General features: G+C 47.0%; 1 long non-coding RNA gene across 3 annotated transcripts; it reads left to right on the top strand.

Moving 5' to 3' along the window:
- The first annotated feature begins 3,171 nt into the window (after positions 1 to 3,171).
- On the top strand, positions 3,172 to 13,282 carry LOC311604892. Of its 3 annotated transcripts, none has more exons than XR_014781725.1 (5): positions 3,172 to 3,432; positions 5,921 to 6,201; positions 8,783 to 9,161; positions 9,884 to 13,109; positions 13,226 to 13,282. It is a non-coding gene; the product is annotated as an uncharacterized lncRNA (long non-coding RNA). The 3 variants fall into 3 exon arrangements; XR_014781726.1 differs by lacking the exon at positions 13,226 to 13,282 and having other exon boundaries at positions 9,884 to 9,987; positions 13,025 to 13,105; XR_014781727.1 differs by lacking the exon at positions 13,226 to 13,282 and having other exon boundaries at positions 9,884 to 9,987; positions 12,973 to 13,098.
- Positions 13,283 to 13,977: the final 695 nt, after the last annotated feature.

Genomic DNA, 13,977 nt, shown 5'->3' with positions numbered 1-13,977 from the left:
TGGCTGATGAAAATGTGAGCAGATGCTTGAAGGAGCAGAACTCAGTACTTCTCCTTGGAACAGCTATTCTGTGATGAGGTTCCTCTTGTCCCTGGGGATGCACCTCAAATCTTCCCAGATCCCTGAGAGTGCAGCTAGTACCAAACTGTGCCTATGTGGGGATGGCCTAACATGCAAATTAGACACACTAAGAAACAAGGCCAATATTACAAGAGACTAGTTATAAGAACGTATTGTAACTTGCTTCTTCCTGGAAATTTCGACATAATTTTTTCAGAACACAGTTGTCTGAGGGACACTGAAGCTGTGGAAAGTGTGGCCTCGGATTGGGAAGGGGCCTATATTTGCTCCTTTCCGTTTGTAACTGGTGATCCAGGTTCTTGGCGTCTTATTCAAGTAAAATAAGTCCACATATGGTGTAAAGTCAAAGAGAAAAAGAAAAAAAAATCTTGATTTCAAAAGTAAAGGGTAGGCACAGGTCAGAAAGAAATTCACAATGGTGAGGGACAGCAGACCACAGCGCTGAGAGTACTCACGGGCCCCAATTGTGCTCTGGCTCCTGTTTATGGGGTGAAAGAGGGGGGGTTTGGGGGCGGGTAGTTCTCTTATTTTGATCGATGGTTTGGATCATGGAAGTAAGCCTTTGCTCATTGTACGTGTCCCTTCCCGTGACGCATCTGATTTTAATCATATCAATGCCCAATTATGCATGGGCAGAAGGTGGTAAAATAGGGGATTCCCCATTAAAGTTCGCTCAGAGGACACAGTGGGACTTATTGCACATGCACCCAAAACCAGTCTAAGCCAAATTGGCCTCCTGCCTTCTAAACCCGGATATGTTCTGAGGTCTGTTTGACTAGGAACTGTCTATGAAAAGGGAGTTTTTTGGCAAGTGTTAGGAAGAGGAACTACTTCCACTGTTCTAAGGGGGTTGTGTGCACAGCCTAGTGCAAGTGGGGATCCGAGGTTGTTAAGTGTACTGTCAGGAGAGGGTCTTCCCTGGTTAGTTGTTTGTAACTAGACACAAACTAGTAGTCTGGAGCCTCAGTTGAGAAAATGATTTTATTATATTGCCAGTAGGAAAGTCTGTACTGCATTTTCTTGATTAATGATTGATGTGAGAGGGCCCCGGGCCACTGTGGGTGGTGTCATCCATGGGCAGGTTGGTGGTCCTGGGGTATATAAGAAAGCAAGCAATGCCTTTAGTCACGGTGCCTAGGAAGCAGAGGCAGATGGATCTTTGCAAGTTTGAAGCCAGTCTGGTCTACATAGTGAGTTCCTGGACAGCCAATAGCTTCATAATGAGACCCTGTCTTAAAAACAGAAAAATAATCAAGCAAAAAAAAAAAAAAAAAAAAAGGAGAGAAGGAAACAGCTCGTGAGTCGTGCAGTAAGCAGGATTCCTCTGTGACTTCTGCTTCACTTCCTACCTGCTAGTTCCTGCCTTGACTTTCTTCATTTGGTTTTTTATACATTTGTGTGTTTGGTCTGCATCTAGGTCTGTGTACAGCATGCATGGCTGATGCCTGAGGAGGCCACAAGAGGGCGTCAGATCCCCATAGCTGGACTTGACTTACAGGCAGTTGGTTGATAGCAGCAACCATCTGCGTGCTGGGAATTAAGCCTGAGTCCTCCAGAAAAGCTGTCAGTGGCCTTAACCACAGAGCCATCTCTCCAGCTCCTAGCTCCTACATTTTAAATATTTTTTGTTGGTTGGTTGGTTGCTTGCTTGCTTTTGGCTTTTCAAAAGCGTTTTCTGTGTATCTCTGGCTGTCCTGGAACTCGCTCTATAGACTAGGCTGGCTTCAACCTCAGAGAGCAGCCTGTCTCTGCTTCTCTAGAGCTGGGACTAAAGGCATGAGCCTTTACATTGTATATTATATTATATTATATTATATTATATCATGCTATATTATATTATAATATATATACACACGATTATAAATACTCTTGATTATAGATGGTATTGTTCATTTATAGTTTATAATATTTATCATAAGAATGCACACACAGGAAGAAACAACACACACAGAGTTTACTTTATCTTCATTTTCCAGGATGCTTGGCTTGGAACACATCCCTTCCAGAGAAGAGGCTGCACACATGGAACTTCAAGTCACTGCACAGAATATTTTTCACACTGTCATTTCACCCTTTTCTCTAATGATTCTGGCTAGAAATTGGCTAAGGCAGCTTACACGTACAGTCTCAACACTAAGTAGGGGCAGGAGGATCAGGAGTTCAAGGTCCTCCTCAGTTATATTGAAAGTTCAAGGCCAGCCTGAACTACATGTGGCTCTGTCTAAAAATAATAAATAAATAAATAAATATCACTCCAGTTCAGTAGCTCTCAACCTGTGGGTCACAACCCCTTTGGAGGGGGTCACATATCAGATATCCTGTATATCAGATATTTACAGTGGGAATCATAACAGTGGCAAAATGACAATGAAATAGTTTTATGGTTGGGGGTGACCACAACATAAGGAACTGTATAAAAGGGTCACAGAATTAGGAAGGTTGAGAACCACGGCTCTAGCTGGTCTTTAATGACACCCACATCCATATGTCATGTGTTTATCTCAGCTGTGTCACTCACTCACAGCTATTGGTTGAGCATGGCAAAGACAACAACATCAGTGTTGTCTAATCGAAATGACCTAATCGTGGGAAAACCTTCTACTACTGCAGTTTGTCCAGCCTGGCATTCTGCAGGTGCCAAAGCAGCCCCTGGTAGGTAAAAAATGACTTCCATGCTTCCATCTCCCTTGGCATGTCTCCCTATTCCTGCATGCACAGAGACAGAAATAAAACATGCCAGCAGCACTGATCTTACACGGTCTTTTAAAAAAAAAAAAGAAAGAAGAGAAGCATATGTGTCTAGCCTGAAAACAGAAAGGTACAGCCAAGTCAGCGTGGTTTCTAAGTATACTCCCTGGAAAATCCATAGCACGCACAGCACAACACACACACACACACACACACACACACACACACACACACAGCATTCCCAACCCCCAGGTGCAGCATGCATATTACATGACGTGATAAGTCTGGAGCTCTAAAGAGATACATTAGTAGATTGAAATAACACATTTTTCCTTTGAACTGATGTAAAGATCCCTGGGCGATTTTGAAGGCTGGGCAGGGTGTTTGTGAGGAGTGAAGTCATTCACAAGAGGTTTGCTAGGCTTGTGCAAATACTCCATGACTGAGAGGAAAACAGATGCAAACCCAGGCTCCTTGGCTTCATGGGGCTAAGGAGGAGCTTTTGCTCCTTGGGTGAGTTTTTCTGGAATCCCTGCACATGCTGCATCCACCCGAAAGATGCCCAGTGTTCACTGTGTGACTGGGCTCACCAGGCCAGTTTGTGGAGAGCATGTGCCAAACTCAAGAAAACTCAGATCCGGGTGCCTGCCTACCGAGTCATAGGTGAGTGCTTGGAGTGCGTCCTGAGTTCCCTGCTGCAGGGCAGGACTGGCAGTAACTTCTGCTCAGGAGAGAAAATTGTGGGGAGAGGGCTGTGGCTGTGGCTGTGGCGAGGGCTGGAAGGTGCCCTGCCTTCCTTTGGAGTTCCAGCCACAGCAGAAACAGACGTCTGGGACTAGCTTGCCAGAAAAGGAAGCGTTTCCCGACTCCATTGGCATTTGTTTCCCTGTTGTTGCCTCTATAGCAGAGGGCTGCTTATGGTGTTTCTGTGACTCCTGGGGGTGAATGCAGATTGTGTGTGTGTGTGTGTGTGTGTGTGTGTGTGTGTGTGTGTGTGTGTGTGTGTTCATGCTTTTTAAAGTTATTTTTATTTTATTGTCTTTGAAAACTACCTGGGGCTGGGGATAGATAGAGAGATGACTCAGGGGTTAAGCTTACGTGGTGCTCTTGCGGAGGGACCGAACTTGGATTCACAGCACCCACAAAGTGGTTCATAACCAACCACCTGTACCCCAACTCGAGGGGATCTGTTGCCTTATGATCTTCCCAGGCACCTGCATGCATGTGGTGCACTTACATACACATAGAAAAAAAACACTCATACACATAAAATAAAAATAATGAAATCTTAAATAAATTTTTTTTTAAAAACCTGGATAAAGGCACAGAAACTAACTTCCTAAAAAGAAATGTCTAGGAGCACAGGTTAGCCCAGACAGAAGCTTTCTTGTATCTGCTCTTTTGGCCTCAGCAGCACTTAAACAGACCAGGAAGGAGGCAAAGTTTCCTTGCTGGAGACTCTCCCCATGAAGTGGGCAAATGAGCCCGGATGCTTCTGGAAGGCTGCAAGTCTGCCGAGCTGAAACCCAAACTTGAAGGATGGGGATTCTTTTTTTTAAGAAATAAATCTTTTTTTAAAAGATTTATTTATTTTATTTATTGTATGTAAGTGCTTTATCTGCAGAAGTGAGCATCAGATAACATCAGAGATAGTTATGAGCCACCATGTGGTTGCTGGGAATTGAACTCAGGACCCCTGGAAGAGCAGGCGGCACCTTTAGCCTCTGAGATATCTCTCTAGGCCCCAGGATGAGGATTCTTTTGGAACTTTTTTTTTCTCACCTTGGAGAAGCAAGCCGTTAAAGTAGATCTCAATTGGATACTACAGTGTTTAGCTATTTTGATGGCTAGACTCTCTCTGGGGATCCAACCTTAAGCCCGGGAAGCATGGTTGCCACAATAGACCCAAAGGGAAAACTTGGCTTGCAAACAGCCATGAAGCACACAAGGGGTTACCAAGCCAACTCCAGGTGTGAAAACTGCTTGCACTTTTCCCGAGTTTTCTAGGTGCACAGCTCCTGTGTTGCCACTAGATGACACCAGAACTCCATCTCATTTCCCGTCGATGGTCGGTGAATAAGGACCCACCGCCTGAATTCCTGGGACGGGCGGGGGGGGGGGGGTGAGGGTGGGGGCGCAGAAGAGAAGGGAAAAAAGGGGGGGCTTGAAATGGAAAGGTGGGAAATCACTTCCGTCGATTGCTGGTTCCTGTCTTTCACACTGAAGTCCTAGTATAGTTAGTTCGTTTGGAACAATAAGCAGACACACCATGTAGAAAACCTCCTGACAACAAAATTTACAGCAACTGCGCATGCAACACAGAATGCTAATCAGACAACGCTGGTTACATTCTGTGTGTTGAAAATTAGCTGCAATTTTTTTGTTTGTTTGTTTAAGACTTTTCCGTTGTAAATGCTAAAGGGCTATAGAAGTCATGTTGGCTGCCACTGAACACAGCAAACTTCTTGATTCGTCATCCTTTTCCTAGTCTTAGAACAATTCTTCAACTTAAGATGGACACATACAAGAACCCTGGCTCTTCCTTCCATCAACCAGCTTGCCAAAAGACAAGACCGCATGAAAATTCTTCCACTGAGGAAGCTAGAGTCAATTCTGCTGCAGGCTCAAGGATGGACACACACACACACACACACACACACACACACACACACAGAGGGAGAGAGACAGAGGCACAGAGAGAGAGAGAGAGAGAGAGAGAGAGAGAGAGAAACCAGAACAGCCTAGGCAAACAGCCTCCCTGGGCTGGCCCCTTCTTCTACCACAGCCCCAACCCCCCTTTCCCGCTGCCATGCTTTCCAACAGATAATATTCCTGCAAATGACAGAAGAAGTCCATAGTCCCAGCAGCTTGCGCCTAGCCCCTCTCACATTAGGTTAATTCACTGCACCTTCATTTTGTGAATCAGCAAATGTTATATAAGCGATTTACCAGTTTTCAAGCTGTGATAACATCAGACCCCAGGGAGATAAAGGGCTTTCTGTGAAACCCAATGCCTGGTGTTGGGGGTAAGCAAGGCTTTCCTTCTAGCTGTAGGAGCTTTAGGCGGGTTTATCTCTTCCTCTCACCGCCTTACTTCAGGCAGTTCACACCTCTCCTTCCCCCACTAACACTGGCTTCTTTCTCTTTCCAGCCCTCACTCCCTTGTTCTTGAGGGACTTTCTGGAAAGCTCTGGACGAGGATCTTGTGTCTCAAGTTGCAATCGGTCTCCAAATTCCATCTGCCTACTTTGTAATCAACAACCAACACCAACGCACAGCAGAGCAGTCTTTCCAGGGGCGAAAGCATCATGCCTCTACCCAGAGGGTCACTGAGATTTCTGTTTTGACAGTTTTTGCCTAAATGAACCTAGCAGCAGCCCAGAGTCCACACTGGGCAAAGTGTGTGTCCTCTGTTCTGCCAGTCCCAGAAAGGTAATGTTTTTGTTTAATGCACATGTAGTCGGCTTCAAGTTTGTTTGTTTGTTTGTTTGTTTTTGGTTGTTGTTGTTGTTGTTGTTAATAGAAAAAAAAGTTTCATATGTGTGGCTGGGAATTAGCTCCAAGACCCAGCACTTGTTTAGTGTGCTTTGAGGTCTTTGAGTTCCATTCTACAACACAACAAGAAGGGAACAGTCTCTCACTTGTGTGCCGTCCACATTACGGTAGACGAGGGTACCACGCGTCTTGGTAACTTATGTGCATTTACAGAGCTGAGCAGCCACAGGGATGCGTAAAGGATTAAGTTCCCAGCCTTACACAGCTGCTTTGCTTCTAGTAAATTTCAGTGCCTAATTGGAACGCCATAGAACCTTTTCTCATTCATCATGATCTTTATTTTAAAATTCCTTATCTTTACAATTTCTCTTTTCAGGAGTATCTTGAAGGTTCTCCTCTGAGACTCTATCATGAGTTCCCTCTTTGAGGATTTCAGTAAGGCGCACCTATCAATGTAAACTGAGGCTCAGCTAAGTACTTCCTGCAGGGCCTTGTGCCTACGTGGCCACCAGGGCCTGGTAGTAGAAAGAATAAAAATGCTATGTTCATCCATAGGTAACCTAAGCCTCTGGGACAGCTCACTGTCACTACCACTTGTGCTTTAATTGGAGAAGGGCTAATTTCCTGTCAGGTTTGGCCTGATCAGCCTACCACTTTGTTCCCTTAAGATTACTGGGGCAAGCTACTTTCCCCACAGGCGTCTTGCCTGCACTGCACTGTGTGTATTATTTTGGATCTGCTTCAGAAAGGAAAATGGCCTTTCACAGTATGTGCTCTATGTGGGCAGAAATTGGACCAGGCTCTTAGAGCTTTGTGCCCAGATGGAAACTATTCCTAAAGAACACCCACACTTCTCCCCAAGAGGGAGCGAGCGCCTTTAGGATGGAGCCTCGAAGTCATGGCATCAAACTCCACACTTTACTGGATGAGAGGACCGGACCGTGGGCCCCCTACATCATCACAGGCCTGCCATGTATGAGCCGGAGTTCCAAAGGCAGCTAGGGACCACAGATCTGCTGATTGCCTGGTGTGCCACCAGTTTCTGACGGCAAGGGCCACCCTGAGTCCCATGCTTAGATCACAGTCACAGAGACACTGGGCAGGGATCTTGTTGGAGCGGCTCGGTGGCTACCTGCCCATGTCTCCTTTCCTTCCCAGAGTGATAATCAGTGACCAAAAGCCTTGCTATTAAAACAATTTGCACTGACTGTTCCAGAGACATCATGTAGCTTTTGAAAATGGGGGTGGGGGTGGGGTAGGGGGGTGGAGGGGGAGGGAGGAGGGGAAGGCTGTTCCAGGGACAAAGTGTAGGGTCCTGGATTCAATTCCTAGCCCCTCAAAAGCAAAGAAAGATGAGGGGTCAAGCTTGAACAATAGCCCCCCTACTATGCCAGGAAAGTAATTCAGTTAATGGGGAGGGCACCCTGTGTCCTCCTGTGCCCAGTCCTAGGGACTCCTACCTAGGAGACCTTAAATCAGGCCTTTCAGATTCTGCCTCAGAAGTTCACTAACAAAACCATGCAAACTATGAGAGAATTACCGACCTCCTCATTCTCCATGAGAAACTGGTGTCCCAAATCACCCAGGCCAGCAAGATGGGACATCTACGTAAAGGTGCCTGCTGCCAAACCTCATGAGCTAAAGTGGCATCCTCAGGACCCACATGATAGGAGACAACACCTCCAGAAAGTTGTTCTCTGACCTCTACAAATGCACACACAAAATTAAATAAATTAGTTAATGAAAAAAATTAAAAGGTACCCATCATGTTTCCTTCAGAAACAGATCTTATTCTATCTTGTTTTATTCAATACAATGCATAAAAAAATATCAGCACTACTTGTATGAGATACTTTGGTGCGTATACACCGTGTTGGGACCACCCTTGATCTTTCTAGCCCCGTCTTCCTTCTCACCTTCCACAGCTCCACAGCTGCTTAGCAGGATTTTTTTTATTAATTTATTCAGATTACATCTCAATTGTTATCCCATCACTTGCATCCTCCCATTCCTCCCTCCCTCCCTCCTGCTTTCACCCTATTCCCCTCCCTTATGTCTATGACCAAGGGCGGGGGGGGGGGGCTCCTTCTCCCCTACTATATGGTCATAGGTTATCAAGTCTCATATTGGTAGCCTGCTTATTCTTTCTCTGAGTGCCACCAGGCCTCTCCACCAAGGGGAGGTGGTCAAATATGGGACACCAGAGTTCATGTCAGAGTCAGTCCCCGCTCTCCACATAACTGTGGAGAATGTCCTGTCCATTTGGCTAGATCAGAGTAGGGGTTTGATGTTCACTACTTGTATTGTCCTTGGTTAGCTTAGCAGGATTTTTTGATGGTAGTAAACAGTTGGAAATGGGGCACAATGAGGGATGTTTATTAAAACCTACCTAACTAAATGTATCAAGATGTACTAAAATTGAAATGTATGAAGATGAACATTTGGGCGAACGGCTCAGAACTCATACAGTTTTTGAAGAGAACATTACTTACCCAACATTCTTTCCCCCCAAATATAGACATGCTATTTGCTTGGAGGGTAGATGGGAAGGCGTTGCCAAGGACTTCTGATGCCAGCACTTGACCTGCATCTAATGACGCTTGGATCTGCTTTCTGGGTTCTAAATGCTTTCTTGGAACATGTCTGGCAGAGCTGCAAAATGAGCTCCAACTCTTCTTTTACGAGATTTACAACAGACTGTCAACACCATCTGATAACTGACTCTCCTGGAAATCGGCAAGGCTATAGAGATAGCATCAGGACGCTGATGTGCAAGCCGGCAAGAAAGGAAGAAATGAGGAAGGGGAAAACATCTATCGCCAGGGAAACAAAAATTGGCCAAACTCATCTCAGGAAAAGTGGGCGATACAGATTTCCTTTTCGACTGCCATTTACAAGTAAAATCTGGTTATCACAAGGCACTAGCCATCATGATTTTCTTTTCTTTTCTTTTTTATGGTGTTACATATGGAACCCAGGGCCTTACACAAGCTAGGCAAGAGATTTTACCATTGGATAAACCTTAGCCCAAGGAATTTATTTTTTTTTAAATTCTCAATGTACTTTTCTTGCCTGCATATGGATTCCTCAGTGCATAGAATATCATATCAAACACACACACACACACACACACACACACACACACACACACACATACTGGTGATTGAATCAGAATCCAGGGAGGGCCTCACACATCTCTACCACTAAAGTATATTCAGCCCAAATCTCTTAAAATATCCACAGACAAGCTGAAAAGACAAGTGAACAGTGCAGTATGGAACCTGAGCGAATCTATGAGCCCATTCTGGGGGGGGGGCTGTGGTGGGGGGAGGGAAGCTGTTGGCATAGATGACAGTGGTGTTTACTAAAAAACTAGCTTGCTTCCAGCACACAGTAGACAATGCACTGACACTAAACAAAACGTGTGAGTGTCCCAGCCTTCCTCTGAGGAGGGCTGGCTCCACAGGCCTTCCCTGCCCACTGCCAAAACATTTCCCAGCGCCTCGTCAGCCTGCCTTTGGACACGTTCCTTACTAAAACAAATAGGTCTAACAAATAATCTTTGATAGCAAATACTCATAAAGACAAACAATGAAAACTACTATGTTGTGTGTCTCAGAGCAGCCGGCACTGTGTGGAATTGCCACACACAGAAGCAAAACATTCGGGCTTGCCAGACCAGCTCCCAGAAGTCAGACGCTCATGGCAACTCGCTCCTTTTGGGTGAGTAATTTTTCTGGCTTTGGGCAACGGTGGGCTTCTCCCTAGGCAGTCACAGTGTGCCTCTCTCTCCGTGGTCTACTTGTGAAAGGAGACAGTCACCTGAAAACACATGGAGTAGTAGCATGCACTCTGGCAAATTGAAGGATCTCGTCCCGTGGGCCTTCCTGGCACCTTATGAAAGCATGTTTAGCGTTATCTAATCTGGTGTCTATTTCATCACAGGGGTAGCCAATAATGTAAACCTTTGTGTTGAAGGAAGGAGGGAAAGAGCACCCAGCCGGCCTGGCCGCTCCCTGGTGACCCAGCCCCCACTCTGCCCAACAGTCAGCCAGGAGTTTGCCATCCCACGACGGGCAAGTGAGAAAATGATGGATGGGTAGGGGGTACTGGGAGGCAGAGTAGCTAAGAGACTCCTTTCCTTTTCCCATCTGTTCAGGAAGGACGTCAGTGAGGTAGACTAAACACAGGTCCTGCAAAGAGTTCCGAGGGCGTGCCTGTGGCCTCTGTGAACACAGCAGCCGCCTGCAAAGGGACCTTCCTCTGAGCTGTGGCAGACAAAGGCAGTCAGATGCCAGCCTGCTGGTCTTGAAGAGAAGCAGGGCAGTCCCAGACTGTCACAGTAATAGGCAAGGCCCTGCCTGGGGACACCTCTGGGAGTCTGGCCTGGTAGTGACCACAACCTGTACTGGTCAGTAGTGAAGAAATACGCCAGCTCAAGACTGGGGCTCACGGGGCTCTATTAGAACCCCTGGGCGTCATTGTAGACCCTAAACCCTCTGACACATACGTTTGTCCATGGGAAAGTAGAGCCCCTGCTGTCCTTTTGGCTGGATGGTGGAGAAACACTCAGGCATTGCAATGGGTCATGGACCTCGCTGAGGTCTTAGAGTCCCTCTGCCCCGGGTCCTTTCACCCCACTGTTGGCCTTTGGCTCAAGCTTCTAGACCCAGGCCAAACCCCAGCTGATCAGTAGAGGAGAGGCCTTGAACCCTTGCCTCGCCGTCTCTCCTGTGCACCTTTCTCCACTCTCTGCTCCGCTCCTTTCTACTCTTCCCCCCATCAACCCAAGATCTTCACCTGCGAGATCCCCACACTAGAGCCTTGGTGGGATTTCAGCTTGAGGGGCTTGATAAGGTGTAGCAAGGCTGGGTTAAGACTTTGCCAATACTGAGTAGGATCCCTGCTTTGTGGTGCGCCAACTTGCTCTTCCAAGCCTCAGTTTCAACAGTCTGACTCTGAAGACTTGTGTGCATGTGTGTTTGTGGGAGGGGGAGGATCATCATGTCATGAGGTCCTAGAGATAGCCATAGCTTTTGCAGGTCATGCCCGCCCAACCCCCTTGGCTTGAGTTTTGTAGTAAGGATTGAGTAGAATGCTCCAAACCTTCCCCTTAGGTCCTGTCTGGTCAGTCCCTGAACTCAGGGGCTGGGAGTAAGAGGGCTGGGATAGGAGTCTCCTTTGTTCTTTTACTGTGCTCGCTGGAGGAACAACCTTGAGGAAACTAAATAGGAAAGGCCACCAAACAGCTTCCAAGGAGGGAGAACATACAACTGCTAGCAGGATTTTCATTTATTCACCTAGGCTCAGGAAGCTGAGGCAGGAGATACTTGAATTCAAAGCAGGCCTAGGAAACCTAGCGGTAGGACACGTGCCAAACATGTGCCGTCCTGGGTTCGGTCCCTAATATAAAGAAATGCTTACCCATAAAGACACTTTTACTTTGTAGCATTTATCTGAGTCTGGCTCATGTGTCCAGTGTGAGTGGCTCTGAAATCATGGTACGTGTGCAGATAAACTAGCCCGCCTAAGCCCAGCACATTTCACACACACAGTATGGTAAGTGCTGACACACTTCCTCCCACAGTTATTCAAATTCAGCCTCACAGAAAAGTCCCCAAAATGGCATCTGTTATTTGCACATCTGCTAGAATCACACCACAGGGGGGAAATCATGGCTCCTCATCCATGTTGATTAACCGTACTAGAATATAGTTAATCTGAAAACCCCTAAATCTTGACTTCTGAAATAAAGTAAAAATTGCTATATGGACCATTTGATAATTTAAATTTCCCTCTCTTGTTGGCACATAAACTATTTACTGGTGGTGTGTTAATGTCCACGAGACACAGTGAGTCAAACCGGGAAGATATGTATCCTGTTAGCAGATTATTTATTCTCTTTAAGCTTCCCTTTTCTCAGGCGTAAGATGCAGATAATAGCATCAATGTCAGGGCCTTGTGAGGGGTAAATGGAGTGCTTATTTGTAACACTTGGCAGGATGACAACATAAGTGCTCCAAGCATCTTAAGTATCCTTGTTAGTGTGCTTCTTAGAGTCTGTGCTTAAGAAGAGGGACCCAGCCTATCAAACAGACTCACCTTTCATTAGCATTAGAGTCCTGCCCTAAACCAAGCTTTGGAGAAGAAAAATGGCTGCTTCATTCCATGAGTGGAGAGATTCTTAAATTCCATCTGGGGTCTTTGTGGCCTCAAACAAAAGGAGACGTTTCCTAAAAGTAGTCTGGGGGAAGAGGTCAGTTAGGGATGCAATTCAGGGTGGTTACAGCTAGGGCTCAGCTATAGGCCCTGAGGGGGGAGAGGGAGAGAGAGAGAGAGAGAGAGAGAGAGAGAGAGAGAGAGAGAGAGAGAGAGAGAGAGAGAGAGAGAGAGGGAGGGAGGGAGGGAGGGAGGGAGGGAGGGAGGGAGGGAGGGAGGGAGAGAGACAGAGACAGAGACAGACAGACAGAGACAGACAGACAGAGACAGAGACAGAGACAGAGACAGAGACAGAGACAGAATCAGCTTTGGATATTGTTACCCTGTTTTGAAGTTTAAACCTGGTCAACTGTCGGTGTGGTATTTGTTGTGGAAGCCATAGCTAAGTACTATAAAGCAAGTGTCTCCTTTCTCTGCGCACATTTCTTTCTTTCTAATATTCTGTGGCCACTTGCTTCTGTATTTGCTGTAGTTTGTCTTTTCTTACAGCTTCACTTCCAAACTAAACAGCACACACTAATCCCAATGCATACCTCCTCAGATGCCAGCGCGGAGCCTGTGTCTGTGTCGGCAGTATATGTAAATACTGGCGCGCCTCTGCATTGGTAAGGCCGTAGGTGTGCATGGTGAGTTCTCACGCGGTGAGTTCGGGTGTGTAAATGCGTGCGGGGGTGTGAGACCTCACCAGCAGCCACCATCACTGCCACTCACTAGTCCTGTTCTTTAAACCGGTTCTTTGCAGGTTTAGTTTTTGGTAATTAAGACCAAGGAGTGTTTTTAAAACAGAAGTACATTTTCCTGGAAACCAGCAGTCTTGATTTGCAACTTTTATTGGCAGACCTGGCGGCCAGTAAATGCATTCCTTGGCATCTCCCAGAAAGTAATTCACTCGGTGAAGCGGCTTTGCTTTTTCTGCAATGTGTACATCAATTTAAAGGGGCCTCCTGGAAGGAATGTGCAGCCTGTGGCTGAAAGCCCCAATCTCGGGTCACTTCCGGCTCTAGGAGGAACATCCCAGATCCTTGCCTGGGGAGATGCTCTCCGAGGTGGGACTAGTCCTGCGAGGTCTCTGGGGAAGTGAAAGTTGCTGCCCGCGAAAACAAGGAGCTAGAGCCCAACGGGACTTCCTTCTAGCCGCAAGGTCCTTGGCCAAGCCGCTTCCCCGAGAGGCTCCCCTAGAGGCTCGGGAAGGGAAGGGACCGTCCTCGGTCGGCCTCTGGGGCTCGGGAGATTACAGAGGCAACGCGGAGGTGAAGCCTCGGGCGGCAGGGGGCGCTCGGAGCTCGCATTGTTGGGGGCCCGCGCTCGCAACTACCAAAGCGAGAAAATGCCTGTGGAGATCGGAATGCCCAGCCGGGGAGCTCGGCCCCGGGCTGCCCCATGGCCCCGGGTTTTCACGGGTTCCCTCCATGCCTTTGCCTCCGGGATAGAGAAAGCACACAGAAAAGGGGCTGCGGCTCCCCGCGCCACCACTTCCATCTCCCGTCGTCTGGG

The sequence above is a fragment of the Acomys minous genome, assembly GCF_964271855.1.
Source record: "Acomys minous genome assembly, chromosome: 9".
Classification (NCBI taxonomy): domain Eukaryota; kingdom Metazoa; phylum Chordata; class Mammalia; order Rodentia; family Muridae; genus Acomys; species Acomys minous.
The sequence above is the reverse complement of the archived record's forward strand: the minus strand, read 5'-3'. Positions and strand labels throughout refer to the sequence as shown.